This window comes from Typopeltis vanoorti, chromosome 6 (genome assembly GCF_054136105.1).
Source record: "Typopeltis vanoorti isolate ZY-2024b chromosome 6, IOZ_Tvanoo_1.0, whole genome shotgun sequence".
NCBI lineage: Eukaryota > Metazoa > Arthropoda > Arachnida > Uropygi > Thelyphonidae > Typopeltis > Typopeltis vanoorti.
Window position 1 is genome coordinate 126518353 of NC_143554.1, and position 12310 is coordinate 126530662.

Here is a 12310-nt window from a genome sequence, read left to right on the forward strand (position 1 = left end):
ATATGATCTGAAAACTTGACTCTTCTCCATCACCACTCCCAGATCTCTTGTCTTCTTAATCTCATACAAAATTTCCCCATAAATGTATACTTCGCATCTCATGGTTGTCTACCAAATTTCAGAACCTTGCAACATTGAAGTGACTTTTCCTGTCACTTGCCCACTCATACCATTTATTCTATTCCTCCTATAACACCTGTTTCATTGATCATGGTTCTTTCCAATTTTGCATCATCTGCAAAAAGTTTCAATAATCTAGCACTCAATCCCATCTGTTCCAATTTCATTACGAACTTGTTGTGTGGCAATCTATAAAAGTCTTTACAAAATCTTACTATAGTATTGTATATGCATTTGTCACCTTGTTATGGTACATAAGTAAACTGGTAAAACATGACCACCCTTTAACAAATCCATGCTGACAATCACAGAGAACATTGGTGTCATCCACTCACTTCTGTATCCAACTCTCACCAACCTCTCCAACAGCTTAATCACAACAGCAGATATGCGGATTGGTCTATAATTTGTAGCATCAGCCTTATTACAAACTTTGCGAAGTCAAACAATGTTACCTACCTTCCACTCATTTGGGACTTGTGCTGTTGCAAGATTTTTGTTAAACAGGTATGCCGAGGCTCATGCTCAACTCCCTGGAACATTCCTTTAAGACACATTGAGATATATCATCAAGGCCTATTACCTTAGTAACATCAAGCTTGCTTAACTCCTTATATATCACTTTCTCACTCACCAGTAAGCTGCTCCTCCCATTTTCACTATACCTGTGATTTTTATGATTTTACGCTGAGAAGGATGAAGCACCCTGATGAATTGCTCACTGAGTAACTTAAGTATGTCCTCTGCAGCAAGTTACCAATCTACCATATTCATTCATTAATATCAACATTTCATCCTGGAAACTCAGGACAAAATGTTAATTAACATTTTGTGTCACCGGGTTTTCAGAAGGATGAAGAGAGATGTTGGAAAGGGTCCAAAGGAGACTGACTAAGATAGTTTCTGACCTCTGGAATGTCAAGTATGAGGAAAGATTGAGGAGATGCAATTTGCAGAGTCTGGTGGACAGGAGGAAGAGTGGAGATATGATAGAGACCTACAAGTTGGTAAGGGGTTGTTATAGGATCAATGCTGGAGAAGTTTTATAGAGAATAGTGGAAGATCAGGGTGAACCAGAAGTCATCCCTGGAAACTGTATAAAGAGGGTGTGAGTAGGGGAGTGAGAGGCAGATTTTTTCGTGCAGAGTTGTGAATGATTGGAATGCCTTGCCTGAGAGTGTGGTGTCTGCAAGGAGTTTGAATGTGTTTAAAACACGGTATGATGAGCTGTGTGTGTGATAAAAGGACCTCCCAGATGAGTCTTTGACTCCATGAGGTCTTGGGGGTGGTAATAATAATAATAATAATAATTTCAACAAAATAGGCAAACCTACTGAGAACATGCAGTTAACAGATAAAAATACTGTTATGATAGTGTGGTGTAGACAGCGTATTACGTAGTGGTATCTATGGAGGGTATCATATAGTAATAATATTTCACACTTGAAGTAATATATTATAACATAAATGATTTCAAAAGATGAAATCCATAAATTATTCCCCTTCTCCCAGTTTTCTGCATAAAAATATGCATCTTCACTTTCCCAAGAAGTGGACTAATTAACACACATTACCCATTGCCCATAACACACATTTCATTTCTTCCTTCAAAGTTATTCCAGGTATTCATAATCCAAATTCCTCTTTCTGTACATTCAGCAGTAATCAGCATATCATCCATCACTATTATCATTCTTGTTCTTCTTGGCTCTCTCTGCCATATATTACTGACACACACACACACACACACACACACACACACACACACACACACACACACACACACACACACACACACACACACACACACACACACACACACACACACACCATTCTATCCTTAAAATCTTCAATTTGATAATCTCTACTACTGCTCTCAAATGCTATCATGCAATTTGTGCTTCCACTCAAATCAAATTATTCCTTAACACAATCACTTCATCTCACAATTACAACCATTCAAATCAAATTATTCCTTACTAGCAAAATCATTTTGTTTTTTGTTGTCTCCCTCTTTACAGTCAGACTCAGTCAAGTAATCCTTTTAAATACTTTTATCATACACACTAATCCTTGAATCATGAAATTACCATACATTGCTTAACACGTTCGCTGCCACGCTACTTCGGCATAGTCTGTTTCCATACGCCGAGCAATTTCACTTCTTCAAGGTCAGTACGGTAATCTCGTTGCTGGCGGTAAGCGTCATACGAGTATACTCGTAGTTGGCTTGTGCAGAGCATATACCATCTATGAGAATACACAGTTTTGATGCTAGCTCCACAAGCCAAGCATTTTCACTTCTTCAAGGTCAGTACAGTAATCTCGTTGCCGGCGGTATGCGTCATACGAGTATACTCGTAGCTGGCTTGTGTGACTGGTTTACAAACTACAAGTATACTCGTAGTTGGCAGCGAAGGTGTTAAATTGCATACATTGTGAAGGAAACTTAAGTAAGTTTCCTTCACAACCTACACCTTCAATCTATATGTCCTCTATCACTATTTCTTCTTACTTGGCTGCTTTTCACTGTCACTTTCTCTACCAACTGATCTCTGCTTCAAACTCCCAATTTTATTCTATACTCTTCTCAACTAGTCAAACCGTCTGTTTTCTCAGCCTCATTACTTACCTTCTATTCTTCTCAACATACATTTAGTTTTAAATTTATTTTTAAGCATGTGGTAAATTACACTTCATTATCTGAGTGGGTTTTAATATTAAACAGTACAGTTATATACCACTCTTAAGTAAGTATCCCTTGAAGATACTATCTTATTTCAGTTAAGTACATACTATCAGTATGTACTTAAATGGCATCAGAGTGGAAACCTAATATAGCACTCCATGTCATAATGATTTCTGATATAACTTTTTTTTTAGCTTTTAAGTGGAAGACTTCAAATGGTTCTTAAAAACCATAAAAGGTACTGTTTATGTCTGAACAAATAATCTCACCTTTTCATCACGAATAAGTTATTAATAGCACATACTTATTTAATTTTCACATTATTTGACACAATCTTCATTTTAACTGCCATTTTATATGAATTTTAAAAGGAAACTTTTAAAACTCATCTATTTCGATACAGTTGTTAAGATTGAAAATGAGCCATGAGTGATGCTTGCTTGGACATGAATGAAGTTATGAGTGGTAAAATATGTGGTGATTCTATGATTAAGGGTATGGAGAGCAGTATGCCTGAGGAGTGGTTGGCTGGTGGGAACAATAGAGAGTGGCTTTAGCAATAAAGAGAAGGCATGATGCAGAACAAAGATGATAGTTATGGTAGGTACAAATGACCTGAGTGGTAGTATAAATCGGGTAGCGTAGCAAAAGATTTAAGAACATTGTTAGATATTGTGAAGAAGAAAAGTGTCAATGGGAGGATAGTGTGTGTGCTGTCTCATTTTGACAATTATGAGTTAAGTAGACAAGCGATGATTATTATTATTATTATTAATACCCAAGACCTCATGGAGTCAAAGACTCATCTGGGACGTCCTTTTATCACACACATACAGCTCATCATACCGTGCTTTGAACACATTCAAACTCCCTGCAAACACCACACTCTCAGGCAAAGCATTCCAATCATTTACAACTCTGCACGAAAAAAACCTACCTCTCATTCCCCTACTCACACCCTCTTTATACAGTTTCCAGGAATGACCTCTGGTTCTCCCCCGATCTCCCACTAATTTCTGTAGAACTTCTCCACATTGATCCTATAACAACCTCTTACCAACTTGTAGGTCTCTATCATATCTCCCCTCTTCCTCCTGTCCACCAGACTCTGCAAATTGGATCTCCTCAATCTTTCCAAATACTCGACATTCCAGAGGTCAGAAACTACCTTAGTCAGTCTCCTTTGGACCCTTTCCAACATCTCTACATCTTTCTGAAAACCAGGTGACCAAATGATTGTGTTGTCTTCACAATTTTGGCTATGTGTCCCCTAAATTTCAGATCCTTATCCACTATCGCCCCCCCACACACACACAGATCTCTTATTTCTTTCACCTCCAACAATGTATCCTCACCAAGCATAAATTCTGCATCCCATCTTTGTTTTCCAAATTTTAAAATCTTACATTTTGCAACATTGAACTCACATCCCCATTTCCGTGCCCAATCACTCAATTTATTCAAGTCTTCCTGCAAGGTCACAACATCTCACTACTCTTCATGGTTCATCCCAATTTTGCATCATCTGCAAACAACTGAATATCTCCATCCAAATCGTCACCTATATCATTAACATACAAGTTTTGTAATTGCCCTAAAACAGATCCCTGAGGCACTCTGCTAGTGACTTTCCTTTTCCTCGACATCGCTCACCCATACACAACTTGTTGATACCTATCAGACAGCCAATCTCCAATCCAATGCACCAATCTAATATCCAACCCCATCTGCTGCAGTTTCATTATCAATTTATCATGAGGTACTTTATCAAAAGCCTTTGCGAAATCCAAGTATATCACTGTGTATCCTTCTCCTCTGTCCAAGAAGCAGTCACTTTATTGTAATAAGTAAGTAGATTACTAAATCATGACCTCCCTTTAGCAAATCCATGCTGTTCATCAAAGATGATACCATTGTTGTCAACCCAACTCTGGATCCTAGTTCTCACAAGCTTCTCCAACAACTTAACCACAACACCTGACACACAGATAGGCCTATAGTTTAATGCTTGAGTTCGATCACCTCCTTTATGAAGTTGCACAATCTTGCCCTCCTTCCACTCCTTAGGGACTTGACCGAGTGCAAGACTCGTATTAAAAAAATAGTCAAGACGGGTGTCAATTCCCTGGCACATTCCTTCAGAATACGTGGTGATATATTATCAAGTCCCACAGCCTTATTAACATCTAGTTTACTCAACTCCCCATACACCTCTTGCTCACTTACAGTCAGTCTCTCCTCCCCATCATCTACTGCTCTCAATCTCTCCATGAAGTCACATTCACAAGATTGAAAGACCTGTATGAACTGCTCATTAAATATCTCCACCACACATTAAGCAACAGTTGTCTTTATATCATTTTCTCCAATCGATGTCATCCTTCCATAATCATTCTTTCTTTTGCTGGCTTGATATCGGAAGAACTCCTTAGGATTCTTTTTGGCTTCATTAGCTAACTGCTGTTCATACCTCTCTTTAGCTACCCTCACCAACCAAGTCACCCTTCTTGCCTGGTCTTTGTAGACCTCATGGAATTGGTAATTTCCACTTCGCTTATGCTGCCTCCACAATGCTCTCTTTCTCTGTATCGCATGCTTAATCTCTTTATTCATCCATCTCACACCTACTTTATTTAACTTTCTCACCCCTGTAATATATTTAGACATTGCATCTACTAGATAGTTTTGAAAATCCCCCCAAGCTGCATTGATCTCTTTTCCAGCTAACTCTTCATTCCATGTTACACCCACAAGCTGTCTCCTGAGCAATTCATAATCCCCCCCCCTCCTTGTAGTTCCACATATGCCCTTTTCTCACAGAGGTCCTCACACTGCTGGCAACCACCGAGATAATCACCTCATGGTCACTCTCACCAATTGGTGGATGATTTGATACCTCATTTATAATTACATCCTCTGATGGGATGACCAAATCCAAGACCCTCAATCCTTGCGTGCCTTCTGTTACATACTATCTGAGGTAGTTATCTCCCTCAAAAACTCAAGAAACTCATTTTCTTTACTTCCAGTTGCCATCCCATCATTCCAGTCTATATTGCCATAATTAAAATCACCCATAATGATCACCCTTTTCTTATTTGCTTGGCTAATTTGGTTATACATTTCATTATCACCACCACCCACATTTCCTGGTCTATAAAAACATCCAACCAAGTATTTGATTCCATTCACCTCTTTCTCACACCATACTGCCTCAAAATCACTGGCACTATTTCCCTCTTGCATCTCTACGTTGTATGGACATAACTCTTTCTCTATCATCAATAGCACTCCCCCTCCCTTTTTACCCTTTCTATACTCACAAAACACATCATACCCTTCCATCTCTATTCCTGTCAGGATTTCGTCCTCTTCCAACCATGTCTCACTTATTCCGACAATCTTTGGGTGAAGAGACGCAATTAATGCAAACCATTTCATCTGCCTTGTTTCTTATACTTCTAGCATTTGTATACAAACACAACAGCTCATTTCTGGATCTACAGATAGTTCCACTGATACCACCCACTCGATGTGATCTCTCAATGCTTGACTGGGGCCATTTCCCTTTCTGCTTATTCATTTTAAAACACTTTTCGATTCCAACTGTTTCCTCTTGATCCCAGGTTGTCACATTCCTTTCTACACATGCTCTCACCTCCTCTCAGAGCATCCACCTTTCTCATGCTGTGTACCCCCTGTCCACCCTGAGCCTCCCCGTTTTCCTGTTCCTCTTGCACACCCATAATGAGTGATATGATTGCAAGAATGTGCAAAAAAAGAGGTCTGGAATTTGTTGATGTCTGGAGTGTGTTTGAAGGAAAAAGTTACTGTTTTCTGAACAAGTTGAAGTTTGGGTGGGGAAACTAAAATTGAAAAGGTTGAGTGTAAGAGGGAGAAACTTAAGCAGTGATTGTATATTTGTTGATCCTTATTCGCAGAATAAATTGCAGAGTGAGGGGATAAAAATTGGCATGGGACTACTGAAATTAGTGACATGTATATCAGTTCTAAAGCTGGTACAAGAACTAAAAGGGAATCTGCAATTTTTGTATACCAATGCAAGAAGCATTTGAAATAAGAGGGAAGAATATTTGGCATTAATCAGTAAAATCTCACCAAAAGTTGTAGGCATTAGTGAAACTTGGCTGTCAGCAGAAGATGTGGTCACTGGAATTGAATGTGATGGGTACAGTATTTTCAGGGAGGATAGAGAAGATAGAACAGGGGGGGAGGGAGTACTGTTGATGATAGCTGATGAGTTGCAGCCAAAGAAAGTAGTATATCTAGATGATAGACATGTGAATGAGAGTTCATTTGAGGCAGTCTGGTGTGAAATAGTGACCAATGCAACCAAATATAGTGCAATGAGTGGAGGGTTAGTGATTATTATGGGGGATTTTAATTATGGTGATATCAATTAGAAGGAGGAAATATCACGTGCAAAAAGGAAATGGAATTCAAACATCTATAAGATAATTACTTGAAACAGCACATAACTGAAGAGACACGTGGTGTGAGAATGTTGGATCTGGTCATTAGTTCAGAGGATATATATGCATAAGTAAGGTGTCCTTGTTATCTCCAATTGGCGAGAGCGATCATGTGGTATTGACATGGGAGGTTGCAAAATTTGTGGATCTCTCTCTCTTAAGAAGGGATGTATATGGAACTACAGGTTAGGCAATCATAACAAGCTTCGGAGCAAGCTTGCAGTCATCCCATGGCAGAACATATTGCAGGGGAAGGATGTTAGCAGTGCATGGGATAAAATCAGCAGGTATCTGAGGAAGGCAATATCAGATTGTGTCTCCCATGGTCAGGAAGACAAACAAGGTAGGCGTTAGATGGATGAGCAGTAGCATCAAGCTTGATCTGCAAAAAAAGAAAATGTTATGGAGAATGTGCAAAGGAATTGTCAACACCTCTTACTTGGTTATTGAACTTAAGTTGAACTCTGGTATGGTCCCTAGGGAGTGAAAGGAAGGCAAAGTAGCTCCTTTGCTTAACTACCTCACCTACCGGCCATTATGGATCAAATACACATCCTCATATGCTTCGTATCCATCATATATTTCAATGTAATTTCAAAAGTATTACAATTTTAATATGAACTTTGCATCTATGTTTACTTGGATGTATATATACGTCCTGGCCGATAGCGTGGTTAAAGGTGGCTCTAAAACTGTGGTAGTTAATTACAGACCAATCACCATCTCGTGTGTGGTGGTGAAGGTATTGGAAAAGTTGGTTAAAGACAAAATTCAAGAATGGATGGATCAGGATATGATATTCTATAGGGGCCAACATGGTTTTGTTAAAGGTCGACCCTGCTTTAGCAATTTATTAACTTTTTATAATAGAATGACATCTGAGGTGGACAAAGGAAATGGCTACGCAGTGATACTTCTGGATTTTGCTAAGGCTTTGAACAGGATACCCCATGGAATACTGTTGGGCAAAAATTGGAGCAGATGGGGATGGATACTAAACTGGTGATAAGGATAGGAGAATGGCTCAGGAAGAGATACCAGAAGGTGGTATATGGAGGAGCAGAGTCCAGGATGAGGCAGGTGACCAGTGGTGTGCCTCAGGGCTCTGTACTTGGGTCATTGTTGTTTAATTTCTACATAAATGATATAGGAAATGGCTTGAGGGAGATATTTAGTTGTTTGCTGATGATGCAAAGTTGGGTAGCGCAATAAAATATCAAGCTGATGTTGAGAGTTTGCAGGATGATTTAAATAAGCTGGCAAAATGGGCAACAAGTAATGGATGTCAGTTGAATGTGGAAAAGTGTAAAGTTATGCATTTTGGGATTAAAAGATTACCAGCTGTGTACTACATTGATGGAATGGTACTCTAAGAGATTGATAAGGCCAGGGACTTAGGGATGTTGGTGGATAGGGAGATGAAGTTCAGGGGATACATTGCTAAGGTGTCCAAGATTGCACATAGGATTACTTGGTTATTGAGGAACACACTAACATCCAGAGATAAAGAGGTTATTATTCCCCTTTATAAAGCATATTTGGATTACTGGGCTCTGGTCACCTGGTTTCCTTGGAGATGAGGAGGTTGTGGAGAGGGTTGAGAGGAGAGTGACTAAGTTGGTGAGTGATGTAAAAAATGCATTTCCCTACATTGATAGATTGAGAGCTTGGATTGCAGAGGTTGGTTGATAGGCAGAGAAGAGGGGATATGATAGAAACATTTAAGTTACTAAAAGGTTTTTATAAGATTGATGCAGGGGAAATGTTTCAGCCGTGTGATAGTGATGGAAGAACAAGAGGTCATCCCTGGAAATTAAGGAAAAGTGTGGTTAACAAGGGTGTGAGAACGAGGTTTTTTTGCCTGGAGGGTGGTGAATGAGTGGAATTCATTGCCAGTCTCAGTTGTGAGTTCTTCGTCTGTAAATGAATTCAAGAAGAGATAAAGTAGATATTGTTTTGCTAGTTTGGGTCTCCCGCGATGAGTCTACTGACTCTATGGAGATACCCATAATAATAATAATAAAATAATAAAAACTGAACTCAGCAGTTACTGACAGGATCTAAATCATAATCATTAATAGCAGCAAAATTGTCAGTAATGCTTTGAACCCAATTGATCTATTCTATCAGTACTAAGAATTTTTTGAATTACATGATAAAAAAAATAAAGTGTATTACTGAAATAAGGGAAAAAATTGAATTTAATTCACTTGTTTACACTGCATATGAAGCACACCAGATCTTTGTTTCTGTTAGGCTAAGTAAAAGGTATTTGTCTTTATGTAGGGTGATTACAAATCTTTTTTTTTGCCAATTTTTCCTCAAATGTAGCACTAAATTATCAATGAGATCTACATGAGAGATTTTTTTTATATTAAAAATTTTTGCACTTACAGCAAAGGACCTTGCTAAAAAGTTACCGTAACTTTTATTTAAATGTAAATCAAATGCCGTTTAAGGCTAGTAAACTGGAGGAAGATTTTTGTTGAGGAGCTACAGAAAAAATAATTTTATTTTGATTGCTATGTGAAAATATTGTATGCATTTAGACTGAATTTCAACATAAAGTTGAGTAAGAATGTGGTTAGTTAGGAGGAGTGCAAGGACTGTGAGGATTTTTCGCTTGGAGAGTGGTTGAGTGGAATGGATTTGACTCGATTGTCATTAGTTTGCATAGTTTGGGTCTCCTGCAATGAATCTTCATCTCCATGTAGGTGCCCACACACTAATAATAATAATAATGGCTTGGATAATCCTTCACAGAGGATCCTCATACTCATGGATCCAGTTTCTTCAATAAGAAATAAATAAGGAGAAACAGTTTCTCTGATAAGTCTCTTGCCAGCCTGGTTGGCCGAGTGGTTAGCGTATCCGCTCTCCACTCAAAAGGCTGCAGGTTCGAATCCCGCCGCGGGCATGGATGTGTGTGATCATCTGTGAAATTACTAGTGATTGTGGTGGTGGGCGGTAGATGGCGTTGGTGTAGTTGCGGTTCATTGTAGTTGGTGGAGACAGAGAGTTGTAGAGTAAGTGCCTGCCCGCGATGAGAATTTGGACTCCCTGGAGGTGTCAGTCAAGTTACGAAAGGAAACTGTGAGCAAGAGGGTGAGGAGTGGTTTCTTTGCATGGAGGGTGGTTGAACCGTGGAATGCATTGCCTGATGGAGTGGTGAGAGCGAGAATGGTCAATGAGTTTAAGGAGTGGTATGATAGACTTTGTTTCTTAGGGGGGGGGGGACCTCCCCTTGATGAGTCTTTTGACTACATGGAGGCCTGGATAATAATAATAATAATAATAATAATAATTACTAGTAACTGTATTACGCTATCATACTATAGTGTTCCACATTGGCGGAACGATATTTCAGAAAACTGGCGAAGCCAGAGACTTGGGAGTGTTAGTGGACAGCAGTGGTGGCCGGTGAAAATATTAAGTGGGGGTGCTGCATATACAAAATAAGAAACTAATTAATTTTTTCCTAATCAGTGACCAATTTATTAATAAGTAAATTTACGTATTAAAAAAATTGCTTTATTAAAAATATTTGACCCTTACTACGAACACACACCAATAACAAAAGTATCGTACACAGAAATGACGTGCGCAAGCATACAATTTATCTGTAGAAATACTGTTCAATGAGCAGTGTCAGTTTCGACATTCTGACAATGCATTAGATCACAGTGTGCATTTGTTTTGTGTAACGATAATTTCTCATGTAACGATAATTGAGAAAATATTTAAGTTGCAGCATGGGTCATGGGTCAGATTAGTCAACTGGATTCAGGATTGGCTGTCTGATAGGTATCAGAGAGTTGTGTATGGTGGAGCAGTATCGTACTTTTCATATTTTCAACAGTGACACTTATCATAATTCAGTCTTGTTCTATAATAAATAAATAAATAAATAAATGTCATTTTAACAGAATAAAATAAGACTTATCAAAAATATTTCACCCTCACCATGAACACACACCAATAATAAAAGTTTTGTATCTCACAGAAACAACGCATGCAAGCATACAATTTATCTGTGGCAACGATAAATTACGTGCAGTGACAAGTGCAAACAAATATCAGTGAATCTAGCTGGAATTGACCAAACGTGATAATTCCGACACTGCATTAGATCGCAGTGCATTTGTTTCATAATCTAAAGTGTTAATCGAACAATTCCAATTATTAACTATTCAATCAATGTTGAAACATAAGCTGTAACCTTTAACACGTTGTATTGCATTTATATAATGTTGTAAGAATTGATATTATTTATAAAAACAAACAAAATTTATTTTTTTCATTTTTTTGCCTTGGGGGTGTTGCAGTTTCGCAGTGCTTATGTATAAGCTGCCACTGGTGAATAGAGAGTTAAAATTTAGGGGGGGGTGAGAGTACACATAGCAAAAATGCTAAATCAGCTCATCAGATCACTTGGTTGCCGAGGAATACTTTAACAATAACCTGAAGAGACAAACAAGTTACTGTTCCTCTTTATCAAGCCTTAATAAGACCCCATCTTGACTACTGTGCGCAGATTTGGATGCCAGGGTTTCTTAATGATGGGGAGGAGGTAGAGAGGATCCAGAGGCAAATGACCAAGATGGTAGCTGGTCTATGGAATGAACCTTACAAGAACAGGCTGAAGATTTGTGGCTTACAGAAACTGGTTGATAGGCAGAAAATGGGTGATATGATTGAGACATTCAAATTACTGAGGGTTTTTACAAATTAATTCAGACGGAATTTTTCAGAGCAGGTGTGATGGTGGTGGTGGGAGAACTAGGGGCCATCCCATGGAAACTGAGCAAGAGTGTAGTTACCAAGGGTGTTAGAACTAGGTTTTTTGTTTGGAGAGTAGTGAATGAGTGGAATAAGCTGCCAGAGTCTGTTGTGGGTGCCATGGTTGTGAATGAGATCAAAGCAAAGTATGTTAGATACTGTGTGAAGGTTGAATAGTTCTTGACATGATGTTTAGGGCCTCCCTTGATGAGTCTAAGGACTCCTTGAA

At 38.7% G+C, this 12310-nt stretch overlaps 1 protein-coding gene across 5 annotated transcripts in view; it reads right to left on the reverse strand.

The window, feature by feature from the left end:
• LOC150105922 (liprin-beta-1-like) overlaps window positions 1-12310 on the reverse strand; it is a 268087-nt gene that overhangs the window by 140845 nt on the left and 114932 nt on the right. The window lies entirely within an intron of this gene.